The following is a 15,432-nucleotide window of genomic DNA, read 5'->3' on the forward strand; positions in this document are numbered from 1 at the left end:
AAGCCAATTGGTGGTTCTGGTTTCATTCTTTAGGCTTTGTTTTTCTAATGAAAGGCCTGTTCCAAGTAGGTCCTGAGCGCCCTCAACATGCTAATTGAAAAGCATTATTGATTTACCGGAACAAACCTGTGATAAGAGGCTCTTGCATTTTAATCCAGTCTCTGATTTGCTGTTCAGAGAGTTAATAATGTCTCGGTTTTCCCGTTGGTAGGATAGGAATAGACATAATAATGGCAGTCTGCCTCACGCGGGTGAAGTGGAAAACTATAAAGACTAACCACTATTATTTAAATAAAGGGCTCCCAGGAGACGCTAACAGAGACTGCTAACTGTTGTTGATTCAGCATGCCCTTCCAAAGGCTCCGCTTCTACATTGGCACTGAGAGAGCATGGAGGAAGGCACACCACCTTGCTATACTCACTCAAGAGACTTAGGTTACTCTCTCCCCTTCAAGGGCAACCAACTGTTCCAGACATTTGGACTCAGGGGGACCCTGCAGTGGGGGTTTGGTGTGTGTGAGTGGGGGGTGCAGACTCCCAGAACCTGGCCTCAAGCCCTAGCCTGAATGTTAGCACTGTAATTTTACAGCCCTCTATCCTGGGCCCTTGAGGCCTGAGCCAGATGATGGGACCGACCAGCTGCAGGTGTGTAATTGTGGTGTAGATGTACCCTACCTGATCTTGTGTTAGAGCAGGTGTTGTCAAAAATTTGATGGAGGTGCAGAGTGGGGAGTGGCACTCCAAAATTTTGGTAAGTGATTAAGGGCTGCATTTTTCTATGGATGGGGTCTGGGATAGAGGTTGGGTGCAGAAGGGAGTTTGGAATAGGGGACTGGGGCACAGGAGAGGATGTGGGGGTTGAGAGGGAGTTTGGGTGAAGGATAGGGTAGTGACCTGGGGCAGGGGCAGATAGGGAACAGGGGTGCAGGAGAAGATTCTGGTGTGGGTGCGGGGTATAGGAGAGTATGCAGGATCTGAGAGGAGGTTGTGACTTGGGTAAGGGGGATATAAAAGGTTTGGCGGTGACCTGGGGCAGGGAGTTGGAGTGCAGGAATGGAAGGGGTGCCAGATGCAGGCTCTGGCTGGGAGGCGCTTACCTAGGTGGCTCATGGCCAGCAACCCAGAGGGACTATCAGGTAGGCTTCACACCTGCTGCAGCCCCAGGCCACTCAAAGCATCTGGCTTCTCCAAGTGGCTCTGTGTGCCACACACAGGGGGGAGGGAGAGACTTTGCATGCTGATTTAGTCCCCAGTCCAATCATTTCAATTCCCACTGGGTGGAATGGGAGCTGCAATGATTGGGCTAAGGACGGGGGCAGTGCGCCAAGTCCCTCTCCCTTCCTCCGGCATGCGGCGCAGAGAGTCACATGGAGCAGTCAGATGCTTTGAGCAGTCTGGGGCTGCGGTAGGCAGGGAGCTGCCTCAGGGTCCCAGTGGGGTGGGTTGTGGGCCAGATCCAATGGCTTGGCAAGCTGGATGCAGCCTGCAAGTTGTATCTTGCCTGCCATAGTGTAGAGGATAAAAATAGATCTCAGCATCAATAGAAAAGGCACTAACACAGCAAAGGGGCAGGACATGACTTATTGCTTTGAACAAAGGGCGCAAATAGGTGAGAGATTTTCTGAACCACAAAGTATTTACACTTCTCACGTTTCGTTTCCCAAACAAGTCTTTTCCCCAGCAACAACATCTGTGAGGTGGGGGCTTGCCAGAAAATGTATCTGCTAACTGTAGCTTCCCTAGAAACCATTGTTAGCAAATATAGGCTTCTCAGAAAATCAGTTTGTCAGTGTTACTATCAAAGAAACGCAATATGCAGGGCAACCGTGATGAAACATATGGCAAGCCCCAAGACCGTTTTGGTTCATTTTTTGAAAAACAAAGACCGTGATGATGAAAAACAATGCGGCAAGATTTCAGATGATAACTATTTTCTCAAAATACAAGCAATCTAATCCAGGAACACCTGCACAATTAATTTGGGGTCTTGCTGACCCCAATACCTTTTGAGTGACTTTTTTCACTACACTAAAACCACAAAAAGTATGCACACCAACCCAATGCTAGCTGATTAATTAGTCTCAAAGTATAATGAGGACAAAGAGAGAAGAGGATTTGGTTCGCCTATCATGTTTTATTTCAATTTTTATACCTGAGTGGAAAGGGCCAAGTGAAAAGTGCTTACGGATTCCAACAGAGGAAAAGGAGCTTGGAAATGTAGTGTAGCACTGAATTCATTGCCTTTTCTGAGTGACCTTTGTTTGCTACACAAAACCCACCATAGGCAGGCCAATAAAATCTATGTGGCAAGAGTGACCTTCGCCTCCATTGAGAATATTCAATGTGTGAAGACGAACGGGTTTGACACCGCAATTTTTATTCACATTTGTGTGCATGCTGGGGGTCAAATAGACTGCAAAACATAAGATTTGGGTTTTAAAATCTTTTAAAATGATCCAGCTGTTGGTTCCAAACTTGCTAAGAGCATCCTTGAGTGACTCTTGAAATGACTCTAATATTGAGGGAAGGAGGCCTAACAGTTTAGTGGGCTGAGGTTGCACCATGTTTAAAAATATGGGAAGAAATGAGGCATACACAACAGACTAAGTCAAGGCTTTATGTTTATTATTTACTGGTGAGTAAATTCAAGTTTAAAAGGCTTCAGGTAAAGTAATGACACACATCCTCCGCTCTGAATCCCACGAGTTAAGGCAGCAGGATCAAGCACTGAATAAGTAACTGTATGGATGTAGGTTGGAGGGGTAAAAAGGCATTGTTCCTCCCCCAACTGCAAGCTTTGGGCAGGTGTGGAATTTGCCCCTCCACATATGGCTGAATGGATTTGCCCACTTCCCCCACCCGAAGTCTAATTATGCTTATGGTTTTATGCAAAGGAGGCTCTTTGGGGTATTTTTAATTTTTTTTAATCATTTCTTCCCAAGGGGAAATCCCCGGGAAAGACACTCGCATGTGGGAAACAGTGCGAGTTGCTACTCATTTCTTTGGTATCTGCCTGCCAAGTGGAAAGTGCTGACAGATTGTAACAGGAGACAAGGATTGTCTCCCTCCAACTACGTGGATGTCCTGAAGTTTGTGAGGCAATCCTACTGAGGACTGGTTTGCCCTCCAGTCTGTTATTCATTAGCTTCCCTAAAGATTCATCCACAATAACCTGCTGCTACAGTGTGAAGGGTTAGGATTCAGGACTGAAAATGACTCCTAGAGATGAGAGAGAGAGAGAGTAAAAGGACAGTACACGCTGGAGTCTCACCATATAGGTGAGAGGATTATTCCAGGAGTGGGTGGATGAGATTTTGTGGCCTGCATTGTGCAGGGGGTCAGACTAGATGATCATAATGGTCCTTTCTGACCTTAAAGTCTATGAGTCTATGGTTACACCTATGAACAAGTGCGGATGCCACATTGATTCCATCATCCCTCCTTTAGGTCCTTTCAGTTGAATTTCCAGTCCCATTGTCCCTTTAGCACTGTGTAGCATAATGACAATGTCCCTCTGTCTCTTGGAAACAGATTCGGTTTTCTTTCCACATTCTCTGTCATTTTATGTGACATGGAGCAGGTTGATTTCTCACAAGGCTCGCTTCTCGGATGCAAACAAGTTTTCACGCCAGTGACTATCCTCTTAATGCCACAGAGAGAGCCTGTTGAATACGATGAGTAGATTTTGTTCCCATTAAAGTCAGTGTGAGCTTGCTCCAGATTGCCAGGGGGCAGGAGCAGGCCTAACGGCCAGAGAGGAAATACGACATATTTAATAGTGACAGAAGTATTCCAGGCTGAGTAATAAAATCTATTGAATAAATCTGACTGAAAGCCACAGTGGTTATTCCTATCTTACCTAGAATTTTCCAGACTCAATCAGAACCTTGGTCCATCAAAGCTAGTATATTTGTCTCCGACATTGTTTAGCACCAGATGCTTCAGAAGAGGGTGCAAGAAACTGTACAGAAGGCTAAAAAAAGTTAAAGCTGGTTTCTGATGTACCAGTGTTCAATTGTTTTTAAAACTGGCTTGGCAATCTTGATTTTTATCTCAGTGTAAAGAGGAAACAAATGAAGCAGGGGAAGCCTCCTATATTAGCTCAACTAGTAGCAGGTCAGAACTCTTAAACAAAGTTTTAGCATTACTCTTAGCTGCCCTGCCTAGATCTGAACCATCATTAAACAACTGTCTGCCCAAAGATAACCCAAAAGCAGGCTTTTAAATGTAGTAATTCTACTTCCAAACGTCCCTAAACATGCCGTGAATATGAATTATGCTAAGACAACAGTGTTTTCCCCAGGAATTGTTTAAATTTACGCGGGAAGGGTGCGGGCTGATGTGGCGTGAGAGCATAGTGAGCAGTATGGATCACAGTAAAAACTGAAAAAAGTTTTATAAACATTTAAATTTAGGTAATGTTTTAAAATCATTGCACAAATTAAAGTTGGCTATTCAGGCGTTCTATGAAGCACTACATCTTCATCCTTCATGATTTTGTGTTATAACTGCACAACTCTGTTAATGAACTTCTGGAATGCAGGACATTCATCTTTGGTGATTTCTCATATCTGGTACTTCCATTCCTACACTTGATATACTCATTAATTCATTCACGCGTTCAGGTAGAAGGCAACTTCTTTCAGAACACAAAATTCCTATTCACTGTTGAGTAAGTATGCTCAACTGTTGCTCTTGTGATGGGGGATGGCAAAAGATGAATTCCTATTTCTTTCATCCCGGGGAATAGAACACAAAGATTGGGTCGAGTCACCACTGACGATGATAAAACAGTGGATGTCAAATCTGTATTCATTTGTCATATACTATTCCACTCTGCATTCAAATTCTCTTTTCTGTACTGATCACATGGCAGTGTCATGGCTGGTAGTGGGTAAAAGCTCTGTAGAGGTTGAGTAGAATCCAGAAGTCACTGTTGTAGATTTATAGGAATGTAGTCTGTGTGCTTTTTCAGCTGTCTTAAGAAACACATCTTGTCCTCTTCTATTAAGGATCTATTTAAGTGCTTTAATTAGTCAACTTCTGGACTAAAATCTTTGATTTTTCCAGTATATTTTCAGTGGACCTCTCTCTCATTCAAATGTAGTTTTTATCACTGGTCAAAGATCTACTACTTTTTGTAGCAAATACATAGATGGCATTATTTAATGACCCAAGTAGTTTCAATAGTAGATTTACGAGAGAGAGAGAGAGAGAGAGAGAGAGAGAGAGAATGGCAATAGTAATTTCTGAAGGTAGTAGCAAAAGCAGTCCACCAGCCTCACTACTTGATTTGTACCATTTTGGTAGATACTTCCCCAAACCAGTAATAAATGTTGCAGTAATTGTAAGACAACAGCCAAGGATTGCTCCTGAGAAAACTGGAATGGAACCCTCTGTTATCTTCTATTTTTTCCAGGATGCTATCTTTATGGACTCTTGCTGAGGGGGGGGGGGGGAAGAGTATAAGACGATTTTACATTTATGGCTTTTAAATGTCTTTTGAAGAGTCTGTAACTCATATTAATGATAATTGGAGTGGATGGGCTCTGGAGTGTGTATAGGAGAGGTTATGATTACACTTTCTCTTATACAAAGCTTATACTCTGTCATGTCCTCCAGAGAAGCTTGTAACTCCATCAAATGCACAAGCACACATCTGTTTGGGGTCAAGTTCCAAGTATTTAATGCTTCTAAGATGTGGGTTGTTACAGCTGTTGCCGACATGTCTTCTACAGCCTGAATATCTAGAAATGCATCTAGTGGTCTACCACTGGCATCAAGATAATGTACGCACTGACTAAATACTTGACACCCATTTTCATCCATGCATTGATCAGACACAGAGGCCATTTTCTTGAATGCGGTGCGAGAGTTCTTCACTTTTTCAACTGCTGAGTCTTTCACTGTTGCAATGTGTGCTTCTAACCAGTGAATTCAGTTCATGGCAGAAAGACAGTGAGCATTTGCCTATTTTATTTGCAACCTGTCATGGGGTTCCCTGGTCACGTCACCCAGCTCCCTTCTCTGCTTCCATTTTCCTCCCGCCCCGCTGGATTGTGAGGTTCCGCCACTCCCTGATTGTCCAGGTGATACTCCAAGCGGGGAGTGAGGGGGTTCGGGCCCTCCCTCTCTCCAAACCCCAGCTCAGGGCCCTAAGGCGGGGGAGAATATCCTCTCTCCCCTCACCTGGCTGATGGGGCTATGTGCCGCAACTCATCAGTCCGCGGGCTCCTGTTTTGCACCCGCCCTGGGATACTTCCTCACCCCCGCTCACCAGGGTGCTTCGTGTGCTGCTTCCTTGAGGCCCTGAGCTCCCTCATCCGGTGCTCTGGCTGTCCTCTCCCGTCCAAGTGCCTCCACTGCCTTTATCTTATGGGGGACGCTGCCTCTCAGTCCTAGGACGCCTGCGCCGGCGTCCTCCAGGGCGGCTCCTCCCCACTTCCTGCTGACCCCGCCCCCAGCGTCCTTCCCCGTGCTGACATTGGCGTGCATCAGGGCCTCCCCTGGGGTGTAAGTGGGGTCACCGGCCCCACCGTTGTCTGGGCGGTGCACGCCCACTGCCGCCGCAGTCCCTTCCGGGGCGGGGGAAGCCTCCCCTGCCGCGTCCGTGGGAGTGCCGGCCAAGTTGCCAGTTAGGCGGCGCGCTCCTGCTGCAGCCACCGCCGCTTCCCTTGCGGCGGGGAAAGCCGCTCCACGCCTCTCCACCCCCCCGAGGGGGGGCGGGGCCCGGTTAGTGCGGGGTTGCGCCACCCCATCACACAACCATTGTCATAATTCAGGCTTAACAACAATGTACTTAATATTGGACTCCAGTTTGCAGTGTGTGGGTATCTCTTGCTTAAATAAAAAATGGATGCAACCGCCATGTTTATTCACATGAACTGTGTTGTGTTTCCAACATTCTTAACTGTCTCATTAAACAATTCTAAAAATGACAGTGACTCACTTAAAAGGCTTTCTACATATAGATGCAACCCATAGGCTTGGTGTCTTGCAAACTTTTCACATAATTTGTCAGTTTTGACTTTGCTAATTGGTCTGACAAACTAGGCTCTTTCTACTTTTATCAATTTTAGCACTAGGAAGCCTTCCTTCTTCAAAAGCTTTTTAGCAAATGGTGCACCAATGGCCATCTTTTGTAGCTTCAATAAATGAGAAAACTTTGACCAACAAACACTGAAAACTGCCTTTAGGTTTTGAAAACACTGTTTTTTCCTCAGCAAGTAGCTATACTTGTACTTTGGGCTGTTTGCATTTAAAACACCACTTGAACCTTCAGATGACATGTTGGTATATTCCTGCTGCTTGGTGTGTTCTTCATCTTGATTGGTTTTTGAGGCCTCTGAGAGGAAAAAATGGTTTGTATCTTCATTTCATTTGACTGGCAACATATAAAACAGATATGAGCAAATTAAATGTTTTGTTAGGCTAATGCAAATTTAACATTGTGACGGGGCATCACCACCCTGCACTCCAAACCCCTAGGCTAATGCCCTGTTCACAGCACGAGGGGTCTGGTACTAGCCCTGCACGCGGTGCTCACATGCCGCACAACAGCCTCACACTGACAGGGCAGAGGTGAACACAATCCGCGGCATGCAAAGGGAAGGGGGAGGAGGGGGCTGGATGCACACAATGTGAGGTGGTGCGGGCACACCGCAAAATAGCCTCGCACCACTAGGACAGCGGCGAAAGCAAGCCACGACACGCAGTGAAGGGTGGGGGGTGAGGAGTACGGGGATGCGCGGTGTTACGTGGTCATGCTGGAAGTGACGTTAGGTGATGCAGGGGAGTGCGGGATTTAAAAAGCGGATGGGAGAGGTCACGGGGAGGAGGGAGTGAGAGGGGAAGAGAGAGGAGGAAGGAGTGAGAGGGGAAAGGAGAGAGGAAAGTAGGACGGTGGCTGCGGGGGAGCAAAGGGAGCTCAACGTGGCTGAAGCAGTGCCACCAAAGTTTCTTGGTGGTGGACAGAGTGATGCCGAGAGTCTGTGAGAATGGGGACAGGAAGCAGCCCAGGGCAGGGCAACCGTTTAAAGCCTGCGGGCTGATGCGTTTTGGCGAGGAGCCCCATCCGCCGGACAGGACCAGAAATAGTCTCTGTCCTTAGGGCCCTGGGTTGGGGCCCGTGAGGTAGGGCGGGCCTGGGCCTTCCTCTCCCCGTCACCAGAAGCAGCCAGTACTGGCGACTGGGAATTTGGAACTGACACTCTCTGAGTGTGGCAATTGTCAATACAGTGAACCTCTGCGGCAGAAGCTGTCGTGAGAACTTCATAAATAGGACTGTGACGCCCCCACGCCGCCCTGCGGCGTTAGTCCCGAGGGCTCGCTACTGTCCTAGAGTCCCACGGTCCACAGTCCTTCCTATGCGTGCGTTTATCTTCGTTTTCCCGCTCCCTGGCAAGGCGGGAGGGGAAGGGGGGCCCGGGCCCGCCCACTCTCACGGGCCCCAGCCAAGGGCCCTAAGGGTTCTGGTCCCGTAGACCCGAACCCGGCTGACGGGGTGCGATCCCTTAACTCGTCAGCCCACTAGTCACTCCTGACTCTGCCCTGGGCTGCTTCCTTCCCCTCCAGCTCCCGGGCTCACCAATGCGTCGCTGTCCGGTCCACCCGCTCACCGGGTCAAGTGCTGCTGCCGCTGGGTCACTGGCCGCTCCTCCCGTCTGCGGGGCGCTCGGCTCAGCTCCCTTGCTCTCCTCCCCTTCCTTGGAATCGCGGGGCCATTTTAAAGTTGGCGCCGGGGTCGTGGCCCCGGCGTCCTGCGGCGGCCCCGCCCCTTGCGCCGGGGCGTCCCCCCCTTGCTGGGGCAACTGGGGCCTGGTCTCCAGGACGCCCGGATGATGTCACCCGGGGCGCCTAAGGCAGACGCGCTCCGTGCGGCCGCCGAACACCGCGGGCAGCGGCAGGCGGCGCCCGGCCTCCCGCTGTACAACGCGGCAGGGACAGGGCTCTCCGCCGCGAGCGGGGCTGCCCCATCACAAGGACCAAAAAGGGAAAAGTGACCAGGGTGAGGGACTGACAAGCATTCTTGTTGAGGCAAACAGTGGACACCCCGGCAGGGCCCGGTCACAAACATAAACATAATATAAATTACACCAAAACACATTCTAGATTTCTAAAAACAAAAATATAAATTAAAAAATGAATTTAATTTAAATTGACTTTTGAACAACAAGCTAGTCATGGGAAAAGAGGGATGATCCTCTCATCGAGCTTTCATGGTTAAAATATAGGAAACAAAGGATAGGACTGAATGGTCAGTTTTCAAAATGGAAAGAGATAAATAGTAGTGTTCCTCAGGAGTTTATATAGGACAAATACTGTTAAACATATTAATAAATGATCTGGAAAAAGGGTATAGAGTGAGGTGGCAACATTTGCAGATGATACAAAATTACTCAAGCTAGTTAGATCCAAAGCAGACTTGGAAAAAGTTACAAAGGGATCTTGCAAAACTGGGTGACTGGACAACCCAATGGTAGATGAAATTCTATGGTGATAAATACAAAGTAATGCACATTGGAAAACGTAATCTCAACTATGTTTATGGGTTGGTCTTCACTACAGGCTGGATTGACTGCCAAGTGCTCCCCTGTCGACTCCGGTACTCCACAAGAATGAGAAGAGTAAGTGGAGTCAAAGTTGTCAACTTACTACAGTGAAGATACTATGGTACGTCAACTTTAGCTACGTTATTCATATAGCTGAAGTTGTGTAACTTAGGTTGATGTCCCGCGGTAATGTAGACAAGGCCTATAAAATGATGGAGTCTTAATTAGTGGTTTCAACTCAAGGAAGAGATGTTGGAGTCCTGTGGATAGTTCCAAACCATCCGCTCAATGTATAGCAGCAGCCAGAAAAGCTCTCGGAATGTTAAGAATCATTAGGAAAGGGATAGATAAAAAGACAGAGAATATCATATTGTTGCTATATGAATCCATGATACTTCCGCATCTTGAATATTGTATGCAGATCTTGTCTCCTCTCAAAAATATATATTGGTAATGAAAGAAACACCAACTGAAATGATTAGGGGGTATGGTATAACTTCTGTATGAGGATAGGTTAAAATGACTGGGACTTACAGCTTGGAAAATGAGATGACTAAGGAGGGGATGATAAAGGTCTGTAAAATCTTAATTGGCATGGAGAAAGTGAATAAGAAAATCTTATTTAATTCTTCATAAAACACAAGAACTAGGAGTCATCCAATGAAATCACTAAGTAGTAGGTTTAAAACAGACAAAAGGAATTCTTCATATAACACTCAGTCAATGTTGTGGAGACCAAAACGATAACAGGATTCAAAAAAAGAACTAGATAAGCTTCTGGAGGATACGTCCATTAATGGTAATTAGCCAGGATGGGCAGGGGTGCAACAATATGCTCTGAGTGTCTCTAGCCTAGAGATGAATGATAGCAGATGGATGACTTGATGATTGCCTGTTCTGTTCATTCCCTCTGACTCACCAGGCATTGATCGCTATTGGAAGACAGGATATGGGGCTACATGGACCATCATTCTGAATCCAGTATGACTATTCTTATGTAAAAATTAATTATAAAAATCTTTAGTACAGCACTTCCCAAGAGGCTAACTTCTCAAGATAGTGATGGTGTGAGACAATGACACAGGCAAAAAATGCATTTTAAAATTTTGGCATATTAGGAAGCATATGTTTGCCAGGCACAAATCTAAGCATTCTGGAGCAAAGTCACTAAAGCATAGTCCAACAAGCAAATGCTCCTTGAATGCCTCCCTTCCTTTTTCCCTTCCTGCATCATCCCCTCTCACTGTTGTTGTCCTGGGTCAATGGAGATCCATAGTTCAGAGGAGCTTTTGCATGAGTTCACCTCCCCAAGGGAGGGAGGGGCGAGCAGGCACCTTGCTCTGACTGCCATTGTTCACTGTACTGCTTCATCAACGATGACCCTGCACCATCATCTACTGCAACCTGCCACTGAGAACTCCGCGAGTTAATGTCTCAAGATTCCACCCAGCTTCAAGTGATTTCAACTCTGTCAGGGAACTGCTAGTGATGCAGGCTGTGCTCTCTCTCAGACAGAAGTACTGTCTCACTGCAGGTCTGAGCACTTAGGCCTTGTCTACATTACTGCGGGTCATTGGCAGTTGATGCTCTCCTGCTGACTCTGCCTACCTTTCTTATTTTGGTGGAGTCCCGGAGCTGACAGGCGAGCACTCAGTGGTTGATTTATTGCATCTAGATAAAACAACCCCCATTGACTCGATCATGGCCTATCAATTCAGTGGGTAGTGAAGACTTGCCTTTAGACTGATGATTATCAGTGATTTTAGCTCTAGTGGTCACTTAACAAAACAAAAGACTCGCTTTGGAGCCTATTGACTCTATCTTTTAATGAGGAGAGGGGAAGATCAAATAGTGCTTGTGACTCTTAGGCAGAGCCCACTCCATCAAGCAAAACACCTGACCTCACCCTCTCTCTCTTTTCTCCCATTTGGATCTGGCATCTAAGCTTTTTGCTTGACCAGTGCAGTTCAGCTGAAGGTGCCCCCTTCAATCAAGACAGGCTAAGAACCCTTCTCTTATCCCTATTATATGAGTAAAGGGTAACACTTTCCATTATCCCTGCTTTCAATACTAAAGTGATTTGTAACCCAATACTAGCCAAAATTGATCAGTTGGGGGCAACATCACTCTGTCTGCTGAATACCTAGGCAGCATAAATGAAATCTGGTCCTGAAGCTTTTCTCCCTCTCCCACAAACTTATGATTAGCTGTCAGGGGAGAGCTCATTTGTACCATGCTTACAAATCAGAATTTAAATTATTAGCATATTAATGTTTCAATTTCAATTCACATTTCTAGCCAATGACTAAATTGGCCATACTGCCTGTAACTAGTTAACCATGGACGTGGGATGTACTGGGAAAATTCTGGGGCAGTGTAGGGAAAACCTTGCACCAATAAAACCTGGATGGTGGTGTTGGGGGCTTCTGATCAAAGGTTATTTTGAATAAACTAAACTGATTTTGATCATTTAGATTGCTATAAAATGTGCCTGTTGCTCCAGGGGTGAAATTCACCCTAAGAAGAAGAGTAGAGAGTTTAAATAGGTGGCGCACATCTTCTGTACAGGAGTGAATGCTGCTTTAAGACACATGTACAAACTGGCTGAATGGCTATAATTGAACCCCACCTTGACTAAAACATTCCACATATTTCTATCCACTCAGACAGCCCTTCCCTTTCCTCCTCCCACACACGCTGAAGAAAAGCATACAAAAGTGAACAGATCATGCAATATACCCTGAAGGACAGGAAATTCAAGCTGTCTTGACTCAGGGTGAAGTGAATTCTGGATTCTAGAACTCCTCGTGGACTATACCATGTCTTCATAGCCCGCCACTATAACCCATGGTAGCCTGAGAACTTCAGATGATCTCAATTGCTTCAATCCAGCCATAGAATGGGTGGTTGAAACCCATGTTTTAAATGTATATTACCTGGAAATAAGATGGAAGACAGTGCACAGCAATGGGGAACAGATGTAAGATGCTTTTTGTGGAAAGTATCACTAAGTAAGGCAGTGCCACATTATGAACAAGTTCTAAAACTATATCCCATGGACTGCCACTTGCTGGTGATCTGCCTGCACACATAGTGCTATCGCCTCCTTCTTCTCAACTGTAAACAATCCAGTGAGCTACAAGTTCACTAGCTTCTTAGTGCGACTGCTGTAGCTGTGTTGGGGATATTATTTGGTCATGAGTGGGAAGAGGAGTGGGTTCATGCAATTTTGAATGGAGGAGAAGGAGTTCCAGAAGAAAATCTTACTATGAGTGATCCAGTCTATGGAAAAATGGAGGAATTCTTGCATTGAATGAATCTATTTTAAGGTGCAGGCCCAAGTAGAATGAGTTACACTGACTAAGTCTGGAAAACACAAAATCATGAATAACTGTGACAAGAAGCAGCTGTAAAAGAAAAGAACCTAGTAACCTCCTACTCAAGTGCAGTGGGAAAATAGCTCTAGTCATGGCTGCTAATGGGGCTCTTACAACCTGGTATAGTCCCTCTGTCTGGATAGGTACCAGTGTGTTTGTGAATGGGACCAACTTCTGGAGCCACAAACTTCTAAGCTTCTTTGGGCCTGACTAGTGACAGGTCATGGTTCCTAGCTCTCATGTGAAATCCCAGATGCAGATCCCATGTTTCACCACCCTTCTTTAGCAGTGCGACCCTGCAGTCTGGCCACCGTATGCTCTGGAGGTTCTTATCCAGAGGTACTTTTGCTCTTGAAAGCATTAGAGGATTACAGAATTGTGAAAAACAACAAAATCTTGAACTCATCCCCCTTGTCTGGTCTTACCCCTCCTGTGAATCCACTGTGTGGTTAGCATCAGCCCTTCCCACTTTCTTGGTGTGGATGTCTTGCCCGTGGCGATGGTTTGCCTTTTGCTTAGAGAAGCAGCTCCCTTTGAAAAACTCTCTCTCTCCCCTTTTAATCCATGCTCTAATCTCTGGAATTCCAATCCCTTATCCCCCAGACAGCTTTCAGTGCAGAGTGTTCACGTGGGCTGGTGAGTAGCTGAGAGACAAATAGAGTTGATGCACCTTGATGGTTCTCTCGTTGTGAGCCCCCCTCATCACAGAGCCCCACCCACCGTCATCAACACTGACCAGTGTCCAGAATAGATTTACCTCATCAGGATTACTTGGGTTTTCAATGCCAACTGGGTGTCCTATTGAAACGTGGAGGTTACAAAACAAAGGAAAGGTTCCATCTCTGATTACAGATGAATGGTAGATGCAGTCAGCTACTGATAGGCCCAATTCATGAATTCTAGGTCCAAAACTGATTGCAAAGGTTCACAAAAAGTTTTTTACAAAACAAAATGGAGTTTACTGTCACAGGTATACCCCCAATTTGTCACGGAAGAGCCAAGCTTTTATTTCCACCTATAACCAAGTCAAATTGATTTATTCTCTATGAATGCAGTAAGGCAACCCATTGTTGTGCAATAATGAGGATGTGAAAGAATTAATTCTCTTTGAGCTCTGGAGACAGGAAGTGGAAGAAGGGGGTGGGCATTTTAAATGGCACTAGTGAGACCTGTGGTTTAGATACTGTAACGGCATGTTGTGATGAGCTACCAAGTAAAACTTCCTCATTATTTTTTATTTTAATATGCAACTTGGCAGAATGTCATATAAAAAAACAGGGCGTTGTCTACACCTGGCATGAAAATTAACATCTTAAGAACCCATTATTGCTTCAGAATGCAGTAACTTCTAACTTTAAAATTAAGTGCGTTGAGGGCTGGTGAAAGATGCCAGTTTAACACCCCTGGGGATTGAAATTTCCTATCCAGAGAAGAGGTTTAGCCGGGCAAGCTTCTTCATGCAGTCCTGCCAACTTGCCTCACCTCTGGCCTGAGGTGGGGAACACTTCATGAGTAGTTAGTTCCATTAATCCTAGAACTCTCCACTGATACTTCCAGCTAAAGGCTCAAAGTAGCAATGATTGTGGTAGGTGATTTTAGTGATGTGGATACCAGACGCTGGACTGAGATCAATTGTTTGCTTCATATTATCGACCAAAAAGCCAACAAACACTCATTGGTTTGATGGGACTGGATAGGATCCTTAATGGAATAAGTAACTAATTACTTGTAACCTCCTTTTTCCTCCCTGTGTTACTCGGAAGCAGGTCACACTCATGTGTGCCTGGGCGCCTGATGATTTTAATATAAAAGGAGATCCTGAGTACCCTAGTGATGAGGTTGTTTAGTTGGGAATTCCCTATCCACCCCCTTGCTGCAGTCCCTTGCTCCTAAAGAATATACAAGGATGGTGCCTCCACCTGGCTGGCCCTTTACACACTTAATGATGTGCTTTGGGAGTCTCCAGGAATAAAATTATTCCAGCAATAATCTGGATCTAACTCCAAGACAACGATATTAAATACTATACATCTAATTGATTAAATTAGAATTAACACACCTTTACGCAGCAATTTAAAGAAACAGGATTTAACAGACAAAAAGAGAATAACATCAATTTACAAAGTACACAGAAGGAAAGGAAACTTATCCATATGGCATTTGCACTGCCACCATTTATCCCACCCCTGAGTGTGCACTCCTCTGGATTCAGAATCCAGACGTTTGCGTGGGCATGCTTAAAGGTCTGCAGCTGAAATGGAGACAGCACTGTGCAGAGCCTGTGTGTGTTAGTCCAAGCTGAGGAGCCAGCTGCAAAATCCTTATGCCACTGGAGTAGGGATAGCTCAGTGGTTTGAGTTTTGGGCTGCTAAACCCAGTGTTATAAGCTCAATCCTTGAAGGGGCCATTTAGGGATGGTACTTGGTCCTGCTGTGAGGGCAGGGGACTGGACTTGATGACCTTGCAAGCTCTGTGAGATAGGTATATTGCCATTTATTATTACC

The 15,432-nt window shown here is 45.8% G+C and overlaps 1 long non-coding RNA gene across 1 annotated transcript in view; it reads left to right on the top strand.

The window, feature by feature from the left end:
• Positions 1 to 15,432, top strand: part of LOC142826879 (uncharacterized) — a 99,669-nt gene that overhangs the window by 58,208 nt on the left and 26,029 nt on the right. The window contains exon 3 of the long non-coding RNA XR_012901141.1: positions 9,568 to 9,672. This is a non-coding gene — a long non-coding RNA (uncharacterized LOC142826879). The remainder of the gene's footprint in view (positions 1 to 9,567; positions 9,673 to 15,432) is intronic.

This window comes from Pelodiscus sinensis, chromosome 1 (assembly GCF_049634645.1).
Source record: "Pelodiscus sinensis isolate JC-2024 chromosome 1, ASM4963464v1, whole genome shotgun sequence".
Lineage (NCBI taxonomy): Eukaryota > Metazoa > Chordata > Testudines > Trionychidae > Pelodiscus > Pelodiscus sinensis.